General features: G+C 64.6%; 1 non-coding gene across 1 annotated transcript; it reads left to right on the top strand.

Annotated features, from left to right (window-relative positions):
- The first annotated feature begins 10,271 nt into the window (after positions 1–10,271).
- On the top strand, positions 10,272–10,457 carry LOC135976927 (U2 spliceosomal RNA). The gene has a single exon (XR_010594187.1). It is a non-coding gene; the product is annotated as a U2 spliceosomal RNA (small nuclear RNA).
- Positions 10,458–13,822: the final 3,365 nt, after the last annotated feature.

The raw sequence follows: 13,822 nt of genomic DNA, 5'->3' as shown, positions 1-13,822 counted from the left end.
CGAGCCCTCTGCTCCCCGAAACCTTCCCCTCACCAGCAGGGAGGTGCTGACAGACCAGGATCTTGTCCCCTCTGAGCCTTCTCCGGGTTAAACTCACTAGATCGAGCTCCTTCAGTGCTTGGCTCTCGGGCAGGTTTTCCAGCCCTGGGATCGTCCCCGTTACTCTTCTTTGACACCTCCCCCATTTCCAGACACCCTGTTTGACATGCGGCCCCCCAGAGCTGGGCGCAGTCTCCCCAATGTCACGTCGAGTGGGGATCCCAGCTCCTACTCGCTATTCCCCTTCGTCTTCAGCCCAGGGTCACGCTCACCCTCTTAGCCAGAGCATTGCCTACAGAGCTCATGGGCCATCTGGCTCCACCAGGACACCTGGGTCCTTCCCAGAGTCGCTGCTGAGCAGGGTACGGCCCCCAGCCTGGACATGATGGGCTCACCCAGCGTCCCAGGGGGCTGGCTCCCCCGCTGCCATACACAGATCCTGTAGCTGGGGCCTTCTCTCTCTCCCCTGCTGGGGCCAGAGATGTCTCAGAAGATCTGATGTGACACAACAATTCTAAGAACAGGATCCCTAGAGAAGGCGGAAGGGGCCAGCGATTATCTGCTGTCTGGATCTTGCTAGTGGTGAAAGCAGGCCTCCTGGGTTCTTTATCCAGCTTTGGGAGGGGAGCGGAGTCTACAGGTTAGGGCAGGGGCAGGGGCTGGGGGCCAGGACTCCTGGGTTCTCTCCCTGGCTCTGGGAGGGAAGTGGGGTCTCATGGTTAGAGCAGGGGCACAGGTAGTCAGGACTTTGGGTTCTATCTCTGGCTTTGGGATGAGAGTGGGGGTCCAATGGGTTAGAGCAGGGGGGACTGGAAGTCAGGACTCCTGGGTTCTATTCTTGGCTTGGAGAGAATTGTGGGATCTAATGGTTAGATCAGGGGAGGGGGCAGGGGCTTTTCCCTTGCAGGCGGCTGGGTGGAGTGAGCTGTGAGCATCCCAGACCTGTTCCTAACAAACGTGTCTGAAGCACAAAATCCACACCCCAGATGGCGTTAACCTGCCCCTCGCTCGCTGAACGGGCCATAGGGACTGAGCTCTCCTCTGCCCCCTAGAGGGGAGGTGAGCATTAGCGGGGGGGAGGGGGGAGGAGTATGGAGTACAGAATGGCTCAGCAAAGACCCCATGGGGTCTCCATGGCACATGAGGTGCTCCTTATCTTTGTTCTGCCAGAAGCCTCCAGGTGGCGCTATTACAATTTGTCCTTAGTATGCAAGCAACTGTTCAGGCTTTGGAAGACATTTGTTTTTCATTCGCTTTTGCACTTTAGTTCTCTCTGGGGTGCTCGCGGCCTCAACCCCTCAGTCTATGGAGAGTTATTTGCTCCCTGGGAACCTGGCCTGGGTGGTTTCTGCTGAGAGTCCCCACAGAAGGAGTTCCCTGGATGCTGTTTACAACCACGTCTGTCCAGGCAGGGCCGGTGCTACCATTTAGGCAAAGTAGGGGGTTGTCTAGGGCGCCAAGATTTGGGGGCGCCAAAAAGCGGTGCCCCCGATTTTTTTTTACAGCGTTCCTACGCCCCCTCCCTGAGCGCGCGGTCGCCGCTCCACTTCTCCCGCCTCCCAGGCTTGCAGGGCCAATCAGCTGTTTGGCACCGCAAGCCTGGGAGGAGAATTAGAGCAGGGGCGGCGTGCTCGGGGAGGAGGCGGAGCAGAGGTGAGCTGGGGTGGGGAGCTGCCGCATGGCTCCCTGGGGGGTGAGGTGAGGTGGGGGGGCACCTCAGGGCAGGGGGGGGAGCCGCCGGGGGGGGCACCTCAGGTGGGGGAGCTGCCACAGGGCTGGGGGCAGGGCGCAAGGTGGAAATTTCGCCTAGGGCGCGAAACTTCCTTGCACCGGCCCTGTGTCCAGGACTGGTGCACATACAGCAAAGAAACAAGTTGCACTGAGAATATACCCAGCGGCCACGGTGCTAATTTCTCCTCCTTCGGGTAACTGACCTACAAATTCCCAGAGGGGCAGCGGTATTCCTGTGTTTGCGCAGCTCCTAGCACACTGGGGGGCTTACCCGGGCTTGGGGCTCAGCACTACTACAGTGCAAATAATAACTAATAATAAACCTACAAGATCTTATATTTAAAAATTGAATTACTCCTTCGTCCAAACACCATATAACCCAGTTACCAGCTGCACACAGATGCTGTGCGGGGACAGCTCCCCTGGCACTGAGATGCAGCCTCCTCTGGGGTGGAGCAGCCGGGAAACACCACACATAACACCAGGCAGGGACGGCTCACCCGGTGCTAAGATTCAGCCATCTCTGGGGTGGAGCAGCTGGGTAAGAGCCACACATAATACCAGGGAGGGATGATTCACCGGGTGCTGAGCTGCAGCCACCTCTGGAACAGGGCAGCCGGGGAACAGTCGCACATAATGCCCCAGGGGGATGGCTCGCCCAGCGCTAAGATGCAGCCAGCGCCCCGACGGGCTGGTTCCGAGAGCGGGGCTCCGGCAGCACGTGGCACACAGCGTCTGTTGCAGGCAGGGAGTGTAGCAGACACCGAGGGAAGGCGTCACACGTCAGTGGGCGGGGTTATGCAGATCAGCAATGTCTGGCGGCAACCCAGATCAGCCGGCTGAGCCCAAGGAAGCGGGCGGAGAGAATTCTCTGTGTGGGAGCAGAATTCGGTGTGGAGAGTTGGTGCTTTGAGTCAGTGTATCGGAGTCACTTCGGGGCAGTGATTGCCACTTAGCTAGGAAGGTATGAAAGTAGGTCCTGGTGACATAGAAAGCACTGGGAGCATGAGGGGGGCGCGCTGTTCCCAGAAAACAGCATCGCTTCCTGGCTCTCTGAGCTGTGGTCCAAGTGTATCGTTTATTTCTTTTAAATATTCTCTAATAAAATTTAAATCTGTTCTTATCAGTTTAATATCTGATATGTTAGAGCTTAGAGCTAAGATGAAAGTGTAGTGTCTGTTCTTATCAGTTTAATCTTTATTAATTGAACATGATAAGCTACTACCTAGATCTATATCAGTTTAATCTGAATCTCTACTGATACACTGTATCAGCCATCCTGAAGAGCTCATGGTGCCCTGGGATGCATTCTGCAACCCCTAACACGCAACCTAAAGCTCTGACCACTGTCCCAGCACAGCCTGTTGCTCGACACAGGCTCCCGGCTGTTACACCTGGTCCTCCCCGGAGATCTTCTCAGACCACTACCCGAAAGAAGACTCTCGGTGTCTCAGAGCCATGGCAATCCAGCAGATCCAGAGGGAAGTGCGAAGACAAGGAGAATCGCCCCCAAGATGCTGCTGCAGAAAGCTCTTCCATCCGCAGACCAGCCTGCAGGAACACCACCGAGAGGAGGAAGGTAGACCCCGGTCCCCAGCCGCCAGAAGGCCGCCCTGCAGTGCTCCAGCCCCTGGAAGAACCTGCAGCCGACCGCCAGCGGCTGCAACCACCGGGAGCCTGCTCCACCTCGCTCTTGCCGCGGGAAGAGCCGCAGCCGCGGAGAGACTGCCTCCCCACGCCCCTGCTGCCCGGGACATCCACTGCCGCCCGGTTGCTGCTGCTGCCGCCAGGAGTCCGTCCCCACGTGTCCCAGCTGCTGGAGAGGAGCCCCACTGGCCATCTGCTGCCCCTGGGGCCAGGTATCCTTTCCACTGAGCCCCAGCACCTACCCCCTCCAGGGGACTCTCCCGCGGCTCCCCCACCACCCATGCCGCCGGGGGGTTGCCCCCCCTCCCCAAAGCGGCCGCCCATGCCACCAGGGGACCCATGCCCCACGCCCTGGCCGCCCCCCCTGGCGCAGCCTGGGGACCCCCGCCACGCGCCCCAGCCGCAGCTGCTCCGGCCGCCGGGGGATCCCTGCCCCGAGCCCCAGCCCCTGCCGCGTGTCCACCTTGGGGAGCCGGGCCATGTGCTCCAGCTGCTCCTACCCCAGCCACCGGTGGGGGACTCCTGCCCCACACCCTGGCCACCTCTGCCTGGGCAGCCCGGGGAGCCCCGCGGCGCGTCTCCGCCGCCCGGGGACTCCTGCCCCGTTCCCCGGCTGCCACTACCGGAACAGCCCGGGGAGCCCTGCGGCGCGCCGCCGCCGCCACCGGGGGACTCCTGCCCCGCTCCCCGGCTGCCGCTGCTTGAGCAGCCCGGGGAGTCCCGCGGCGCGCCGCCGCCGCCCGGGGACTCCCGCCACGCTCTCCGGCTGCCGGAGCAGCCCGGGGAGCCCCACGGCGCACCGCCGCCGCTGGGGGACTCCTGCCCCGCTCCCCGGCTGCCGCTGCTTGAGCAGCCCGGGGAGCCCCACGGCGCACCGCCGCCGCTGGGGGACTCCTGCCCCGCTCCCCGGCTGCCACTACCGGAACAGCCCGGGGAGCCCCGCGGCGCGCCGCCGCCGCCGCCGCCGGGGGACTCCTACCCCGCTCCCCGGCTGCCGCTGCTTGAGCAGCCCGGGGAGCCCCGCGGCGCGCCTCCGCCGCCGCCGCTAGGGGACTCCTGCCCCGTTCCCCGGCTGCCACTAGCGGAGCAGCCCGGGGAGCCCCGCGGCGCGCCGCCGCCGCCGCCGGGGGACTCCTGCCCCGCTCCCCGGCTGCCGCTGCTTGAGCAGCCCGGGGAGCCCCGCGGCGCGCCTCCGCCGCCGCCGCTAGGGGACTCCTGCCCCGTTCCCCGGCTGCCACTAGCGGAGCAGCCCGGGGAGCCCCGCGGCGCGCCGCCGCCGGGGGACTCCTGCCCCGTTCCCCGGCTGCCGCTGCCTGGGCGGCCCGGGGAGCCCTGCGGCGCACTCCCACCGCCGCCGCTGGGGGACTCCTGCCCCGTTCCCCGGCTGCCGCTGCCTGGGCGGCCCGGGGAGCCCTGCGGCGCGCCTCCGCCGCCGCCGCTGGGGGACTCCTGCCCCGTTCCCCGGCTGCCGCTGCCTGGGCGGCCCGGGGAGCCCTGCGGCGCACTCCCACCGCCGCCGCTCGGGGACTCCCGCCCCGCGCCCCGGCTGCCGCGGCCCGTGGAGCCCCGCGGCGTGCCGCGGCCGGGGCTGCCTGGGGACTCCTGCCCCCCTACCCGGCTGCCGCGGCCAGAGCGGCCCGGGGAGACCCGCGGCGCACCCTCGCCGCCGCCGCTCGGGGACTCCCGCCACGTGCCCCGGCTGCCGCCCGGAGACTCCTGCCCCGCTCCCCGGCTGCCGCTGCCTGGGCAGCCCAGGGAGCCCCGCGGAACCCCGCAGCCACCGCTGGTCCCACCGCCAGGGGACTCCTGCTCCGCTCCCCAGCTGCAGCTGCTCGGGCAACACGAGGAGCCCCGCCACGTGGCCCAGTCACCACTGCCTTGGCCCCTGGGGATCTCCTGCTCCGCGCTGCTGCCGCCTATGCAGCCGGGGGATCCCCACCACCCGCCCCGGCCGCCGCTGTCTGAGCCCCCGGGGGTCTCCTGCCCCGCGCAGCTGCCGCCTATGCAACCAGGGGATCCCCACCACCCGCCCCAGCCGCCACCGCCCGAGCTACAGGGGGCCTCCCACCCTGCGCTCCAGCCGCCACCGCTCACAGTGCCCGAGGAGCCCACTGATGCGCCCCGGCGGACAGGACCCCGACCCGCTGCCCGCCGACTGCCGCAGAACCTGGGAGACCTGCCCCCCCATCACCTGGCACTCCAGCTGCAGAGCGACTCCCCCGCTGTCCACCAGCCGCTCCAGCCACCGGGGGACCCCCCAACCACTCCCCTGCCACCCCAACCGCCAGGGACATCCTCCACGCTCCTGCTGCTCCAGCCGACGGGAGACCCCCACACCGCCCCACAGCAGTCGCAACTGCTGAACACCCCACCCCACGTCCCCCGGCTGCCAAGGGAACTCTGCCACACGCCCCAATCACCACGAGATGCCTCCCCAGTCCTCCTGCGGTACCCAGACACGCCCCCTGCTCCCCAGCAGCTCCAGCCACCACGAGACGGCTCCCCTGTCCCCCGGCGGGCACCAGTCACACCCTCTGGTCCCCAGCAGTCCCCGCCCGACCCCCAGCGGGACACCCCTACTGGAGAAACCTCTACTACCACTGAGACCCCCGCTCCGCAGGGGGGTGACGAGGACACCATCTATCTCACATACCCCCTTGCCGCTGATGCGCTCACCTGCCCCATCTGCTCGCCGCCCCGGCGTTTCCGCCTCCTCGGAGGAGTCACCAGGCACTTGAAGAGGTGCCATGGCAAATCCACCACCTTCAGCTGCGCCCTCTGCAACCTGCCCTTCGACACTCAGAAGAGATGCAAGACACACCAGGCCAGCTGCAAGAGAGCCCGTTCAGCGACAGCTCCGGTTCCGGCCTCTCGCCCCCCTGCGCCCCGGCCCGCTGCTCCCGCGCCGCGTGGAAACGGGGCACCCCCGCCAACCGCCACCTTACAACCCACTCCAACCCCCGAGCCATTGGACCAGGGATCCACCATCGAGACGGCACCTCCCACAGCAGGCAACGTTGACCGAGCCCCTGCCAGCTGGACACCTTTCACATCCACCCAGGTAGCCCGTAAGCTCTCTGAGCTGAGGCGTCTCAGCGCCCTCCCGTCGCCCAACCAGCGCAACCCCATCCCAAGAAGGGTCAGCGCCCCGCCACGCGTGGTCGCCCGGAATCCCGCCCCCCGCGGACCCGACGCCGGTCCCCAGGCCACCCTACGGGCGCCAACCGCAGGAAGAGCTAATGCGACCCCTCAACCTGCACCGCGAACCCCGCCTGCCGAGGGAACGGGGTCCACCCCCCGGCCCGCTCCACAAACTACTGCTGCCAGAGGAGTCAACGCCACAACCGGGCCGCGGCACCAGACCCCCGTCGTCCGGCGGACCGGCACGGCCCCAGAGGCCACCAGGCCGGTCCCTGCTGCCAGAAGGTCACACGTTCCCGTGACAACCCCCCAGACAGCAGCCGCACACAGAAGACCTGGCGTCACCCCCGCCCCCCTTGACCCGGTCCAGATTCCGCCAACAACCAGTGACGATCCTACCCCACCAGCGACTACGCCCCGGGACCCAACCGAGGAGTCCCCCGACCCACCAGTGAGACAACCCCTTGACCACACGGCAAACCCACGACCCACGCCGACTGAGGAGCCCGAGGGCCAGCGGCCAAAGTCTAGGCCAGCCACGCCTTGGCAGGCCGCTTGGATCAAGGAGCTCCAAGCGACAGCTTCCTTCGCGGAATTTGACCCACTCGTCGACAGGCTCACCCGCGAGCTGTCCGCGGAGATTGCCTTCAGGAGGACACCGAACCAGGAGACCACCCGGCCTGCCCCGAGACGGCCCGCCCCGCACCGTGACAACAACACCAGGGGAGCTGGAAGGAGGAACACCGGCCGCCGTTTCGACCCGGCAGCCGCGTCAAGGATCCAGAAGATGTACCGTACAAACCGCCTCAAGGCCGTGAGAGAGATCCTCGACGGGCCCCCGTCGTACTGCACGATCCCGCCCGAGCGCCTCTACAACTACTTCCTCGGAGTGTTCGGCGGCGTGCCCAGGAACGACGCGCAGCGCCCGGAGTGCCTCCGCCCCCTGCCCCGCATTCCCGACGCGGATGGCCTGGAGGCCGACTTCACCCCTAAAGAGGTGACGGCCAGGCTCTCCAGAACCAAGAACACTGCACCCGGAAAAGACAGCATCCCCTACAGCCTCCTCAAGAAGCGGGACCCCGGCTGCCTCCTGCTCTCCACCATCTTTAACTTGTGCAAGCGCTTCGGCCGCTCCCCCACCTCCTGGAAGAAGGCCATGACCGTCTTGATTCCCAAGAAGGGCGAGCGGGATGACCCCAGCAACTGGAGACCCATCTCCCTCTGCTCCACCATGTACAAACTGTACGCCAGCTGCCTGGCAGCCAGGATCACGGAGTGGGCGACGACCGGGGGAGCCATCAGCCCTGCCCAGAAGGGCTTCATGCCGTCGGAGGGGTGCTACGAGCACAACTTCCTTCTCCAGACCGTCATCCAGACGACCAGGAGAACGCGGAGGCAGTGCTCGATAGCGTGGCTCGACCTGGCCAACGCCTTCGGGTCCATCCCCCACCATCACATCTTCGACACCCTACAGGAGTTTGGGATGCCAGAGACCTTTCTCCACCTGATCCGGGAGCTGTATGAGGGCTGCAGCACCACCATCCGATCGGTAGAAGGGGAGACCGCAGAGATACCGATCCACAGCGGCGTGAAGCAGGGTTGCCCCCTCAGCCCCATCGTCTTTAACCTCGCCATGGAGCCGCTCCTGCGGGCGATCTCCGACGGCGGCGACGGCTTCGACCTGCACGGCGAGAGGGTGAGCGTCCTGGCCTACGCGGATGACCTGGTCCTGATCGCGGACGACCCCGAGAGGCTCCAGGGCATGCTCGACACCATCGGGAGAGCCGCGGACTGGACGGGACTCCGCTTCAACGCCAAGAAGTGTGCGTCCCTCCACGTTGACGGGAGCAAGAGGGACTCGGTACTGATGACGGAGTTCCTCATCCAGGGCGAGTCCGTCGTTCCTCTGGCGGAGGGGCAGGCATACCAACACCTCGGCACACCGACAGGCTTCCGCGTCCAGCAGACCCCAGAAGACACCATCGGGGGGATCCTGCAGGACGTCGCCAAAATCGACACATCCTTGCTGGCGCCGTGGCAGAAGATCAACGCCCTCAACACCTTCCTGATCCCCCGCATCGCCTTCGTCCTGAGGGGATCCGCCGTGGCAAAGGTGCCCCTCAACAAGGCGGACAACGCCATCCGGAAGCTGGTCAAAAACTGGATGTCCCTGCCCCGGAGAGCCAGCAACGAACTCGTATACATCAAGCACAGGCACGGTGGTGCCGGCGTCCCCCGTATGGGAGACCTCTGTGACGTTGCGGTCCTCACGCACGCCTTCCGCCTCCTGACGTGCCCGGACGCCAAAGTGAAGAACGTTGCAATGGCCGCCCTCCACGCCGCCACCGAGAAACGAATCGGCAGACCTCCCTCCGACCAAGATGTGGCCACCTTCATGAGCGGCTCCCTGGATGGCGACTTCGCCCGGGACAGGGGAGACTTCGCCTCGCTGTGGACCCGCGCCCGCATTGCCACGCGCCGGCTGGGAAAGCGCCTGGGCTGCCGCTGGGAATGGAACGAGGAACGGCAGGAGCTGGGAGTCCTGATACCGCGGATCGGAACGGAGGACAACATCATCGTCACCCCCGGAGCCAGAGGCGTGCTGGAGAGATCGCTGAAGGCCGCCGTCCACGCGCTCTACGTGGACGCCCTGAAGAAAAAGCCGGACCAGGGTAAAGTCTTCGAAGTAACCAGCAAATGGGACTCCAGCAACCACTTCCTCCCCACAGGCAGCTTCACCCGGTTCGCCGACTGGCGGTTCATCCACCGCGCCCGGCTGAATTGCGTCCCGCTCAACGGTGCCATCCGCCACGGGAACCGGGACAAACGCTGCAGGAAGTGCGGGTACGTCAACGAAACCCTGCCCCACGTCCTATGCTGCTGCAAGCCCCACGCCAGAGCCTGGCAGCTACGCCACAACGCCGTCCAGGACCGTCTAGTGAAGGCCATCAACCCGCGTCTGGGAGAGATCACCGTCAACCGCGCCGTCCCCGGCACCGACAGCCCGCTGCGCCCGGACATCGTCGTCACGGACGAGGTGGGGAAAAAGATCATCCTGGTCGACGTAGCGATTCCGTTCGAGAACAGGACCCCGGCCTTCCGCGAAGCCCGAGCCCGCAAGCTCGAAAAATACGCCCCCCTGGCTGACACCCTGCGGACTAAGGGTTACGAGGTTCACGTCGACGCTCTGCTCGTTGGGGCCCTGGGTGCCTGGGACCCGTGTAACGAACGCGTGCTGAGGACCTGTGGGGTGGGCCGTCATTACGCGCGGCTCATGACACGCCTAATGGTCTCGGACGCTATCCGTTGGTCCCGGGACATTTACATCGAGCACATCACCGGCCACCGCCAATACCAAGAGTGAGCCGGGGAGACCTCGTGCACCCACACACACCCCCTGCTGGATCCTATCCCCTGAGCTCTAAACCCACCAAACCTAGCTGAATTCCGCCACGTGAGGGTCACCCCATCCCCATTACCCAGCCCGCTTACTTATACCCATGACTATCTCTACCTCCCGTATGGGTGATAGACCCTCACCGTTTATCGACTGTGTCCTGATCCCGCCCACCGGTTACCCACCCCTCATTGGGGACATTGCAGTGTGTATATACTATGTGTGCTGCCCAGCCCCAAAACACCAACATACCCCCATACTCTGCATGTTACCCCCAATGACCAATAACTTACGCTTTAAATTTTCTGTATCGTTTATTTCTTTTAAATATTCTCTAATAAAATTTAAATCTGTTCTTATCAGTTTAATAGCTGATATGTTCTCGATGTGAGAACTTTATATTAAATGGATTTTTGGAACAGGGAGATGGAACAGGAGCTTGCTCCTTCCACTCCGTGCATCAGCCTGGTATTGCAGTACTTCCGGGTGTGGTGCGCCTCCCTCCGGGGAGAACATGGTTGTTCAAAAAATAGAAAAAAATCTTTTGGCTTCTATCGGTGCTCAGACCGTTTGACTGTTTTGTATGTTGTTGTTTTTTCTGATGGGGGTTTACCTATTTAAGCATCTGCTTTTTTCATTTCTATTCTACTCTTTCATAAAACTTTGAAAAGATTGGTTCTTACACGTTATGGAAGTGGGGGCTTTGGGTCAGTGTCTCTCAGCTGTGTTACCCCCCCATAGAAGGGAATTGTTCCATTCCTTTCCCCTTGTGAAAATATTCCTGTTGTTACGCAGGGAGCAGGATGAGGTCACATGGAGGAGAGAGGACTGTTCCAGGAGCTCCAGTATGGAACCAGTCCAGATCCAAGCAAAACAAGTGGTAAAATTCCCACTGACTTCAGTAAAACAAGATCAAGCCCTTAGAAGAGGACTGAGAGTCCCAGGAAGGATGCAGGGGGTTGGACTAGATGACCTCTGATTTGCAGTCACAGTTCTCTCTTCTAAGGGCTTGATCTTGAGGACTGTGAGTCAGCACTGCAAATGTTGCCAGCAAAGGACTCCCCAAGAACGATGGCTTGCACGCAGGCAGGTAGGTTTCAGAGCAGCAGCCGTGTTAGTCTGTATCCGCAAAAAGAACAGGAGTCCTTGTGGCACCTTAGAGACTAACAAATTTATTAGAGCATAAGCTTTCGTGGGCTACTGCCCATTTCTTAGTGTGCAAGCACAGAGTTCCCGAGGTGACTGAGGGGCATGGGGGGGAGTGGTCGATGGGTGCAGCTGCTGCTGGGTGGTGTGGGGGTCTCTTGTTGGCTGGGGCAACAGGAGCGTGGGGGGGGTCCCTAGCTGCTGGGGCAGTAGTGGAGTGGTTGGGGGGTCTCCCGGCGGCTGAAGCGGCTGATGGACTGCGTAGGGATCGTTCGGCAGCTGGAGCGTCGAGTGGCGGGTGGGCGATTCTCTCGGGCACTGTGGCAGCTGGTAGGCGGCGGGCCGGGGTCTCATCTGCTGGGGCGCATCAGGGAGCTCCACGGACGTTGCGTGCATTGGTGGCTGGAGCACAGGGTGGGAAGCCCCCGGCCGCTCGGGCGGTGGCGGCCGGGGCAGGTGGTGGGGGTCCCCTGGCTGCATAGGCGGCAGCGGCGCAGTGCAGGAGACCCCCAGGGGCTCAGACAGCGATGGCTGGGGCAGGTGGTGCGGCTCCCCATGGCGGTCGAGCAGCAGCGGCTGGGGAGCGGGGCTGGGGTTGCCCGGCGTCCCGAGGGGCGGCAGCGGCTGGAGCACGCCACGGGGCTCCCCAGGCTGCTCGGGGAGAGGCAGCCGGGGCATGGGTCCCCTGGCGGCCCCGGCAGCGGCGGCCGGAGCGTGCCACGTGGATCTCCGGGCAGGGGTCCCCCGGCGTCCCAGGCGGCGGCCGGGGCACGCCGCAGGGCTCCCCGGACTGCTCGGCCAGTGGCAGCCGGGCAGCGGGGCAGGGGTCCCAGAGTGACCCGAGCGGCGGCGGCTGCGGCGCGCCGTGGGTCCGTTCGGGTCAGAGCGACCAAGGAACAGGGCAGGGGTCTCTCAACGGCCCCGGCAGCGGTGGCCAAAGCGCGCCACGGGGCTCTCCTAGCTGCCCGGGGGGCAGCGGCCAGGGCGCGGGGCAGGGGTCACCTGGAGTCCTGGGCGGCAGCGGCGGCAGCACACCGCAGGGCTCCCTGAGCACGCTGCATGGCTCCCCGGACTGCTCGGGTAGCGGCAGCCGGGGAGCGGGGCAGGAGTCCCACGCCAGCCCGGGCAGGGGCGGCGGCGGGCAGGGAGTGGGGCAGGGGTCCCCTGGTGGCCCCGGCAGCGCCAGCCAGGGCGCACCACGTGGCTCCCTGGTCTGCCCAGGGAGCGGCGGTCCACACGCGGGGCAAGGGTCCCATGGCGTCCCGGGCGGCGGGGGCTGGAACACGCCGCTGGGCTCCCCGGGCTGCTAGGGTAGCGGAGCTGACGTCGCTCGACGTCCCAGGCAGCGGTGGCGGCGGCGGCTTGGACACGCCACAGGGGTCCCCAGTCCGCACACGGGGCAGCAGCTGGGACGCAGGGCAGGGGTCCCCCGGCGGCATGGGCGGTGGGGGGGCTGTGGGAGAGTCTCCACGTGCGGGTAAGTCCTGGGGCTCTCTGGGGCACTTACCTGGCCTCCGGAGCAGCAGCTGGGCGCCGGAGGGTTTCCCAGACGGCTGGGATCCAAGGAAGCAGTCCCCTGGCGGGAGGAGCAGCAGCTGGGCAGCGGGGTTCTCCGGCGGCCGGTCCGTGATAGCCGCATGGTGTGGTGGGCACCCTGCAGCTGGCCATCTGCGAGGGGCTTCCCTGGCGGCAGAAGTACGGCCGGGCAGGCTCCAGGTGGTTGCAGCTGCTGGTTGGCCGGAGAGTCTACCGGTGGCAGGACCACGGCGGGGTGACCTCGCTGTGGCTGAGGAGCGGGGTGGATGTTCCTCCTCTCCCTGATGTCCCTGCAGGCTGGTCTCGGGATGCGGGAGCTTCCTGTGGTAGCATCTGGGGGGTCTTTCCCCCACTCCCTCTTTCCTCTGCAGCTGGTGACTTGCTGTGGCTTGGAGACCCCTGGGGTCTTTCTCGGGAAGCGCCCTGAGGACCACTCTCGGTAGAGTTGGCAGTGGCGGGGGCCCGGTGGCATGCTGGAGTAGAGGCCAGCAGTTTGGGCTGAGTTTTAGGAGCAGTAGGATGCATTCCCACTGCTTGTGCTTAGTGTAGCAGATATAGTGCTATATAGATCAAGGTAGCGGCTTAATCGTATAGAATAAATGAGGATTAAACTGATAAAATCAAGATTTAAATTTTATTAGAGAATAATAACGCTCGATGCGTTGCCTGCACTGCTCCATCACTAGCTGGATCCGCGGCCCCAGGGCTCCGGCCTGCTCCCGGTCGTGGTCCCGCGGGGCCTGCACCAGGGCTGGGGGAAGAGATGTCAGTGAGGCCTGGAGGAGTTATGGCTTTGGGGGGTGGGGGGAGGGGTGTGCTGAGCTGCTGGGTGGATGCCATGGTCCTGCCGCCCCTCAGGCCGGCTCGTGCCCCTTGCAGACCCTGGGAAAGGTCCTCAGGCGGGGGGGGGGGGGCGTCCCCCTGTCCGTCTGGAGCCATGGAGGGGATCTCACCTTGTGCGTCGGTCCCCGGGGAGCCCTGGCGCTGCTGCAGGCTGGCCAACACCTGGCTCTTAGAATCATAGAATATCAGAGTTGGAAGGGACCTCAAGAGGTATCTAGTCCAACCCCCTGCTCAAAGCAGGACCAATTCCCAGCTAAATCATCCCAGCCAGGGCTTTGTCAAGCCGGGCCTTAAAAACCTCCAAGGAAGGAGACTCCACCACCTGTAGATAAATCTCTGATA

Source organism: Chrysemys picta, chromosome 20 (assembly GCF_011386835.1).
Source record: "Chrysemys picta bellii isolate R12L10 chromosome 20, ASM1138683v2, whole genome shotgun sequence".
NCBI classification, from domain to species: Eukaryota; Metazoa; Chordata; order Testudines; family Emydidae; genus Chrysemys; species Chrysemys picta.
Note: the sequence above shows the minus strand (reverse complement) of the source record. Positions and strands in the feature narration are given on the sequence as shown.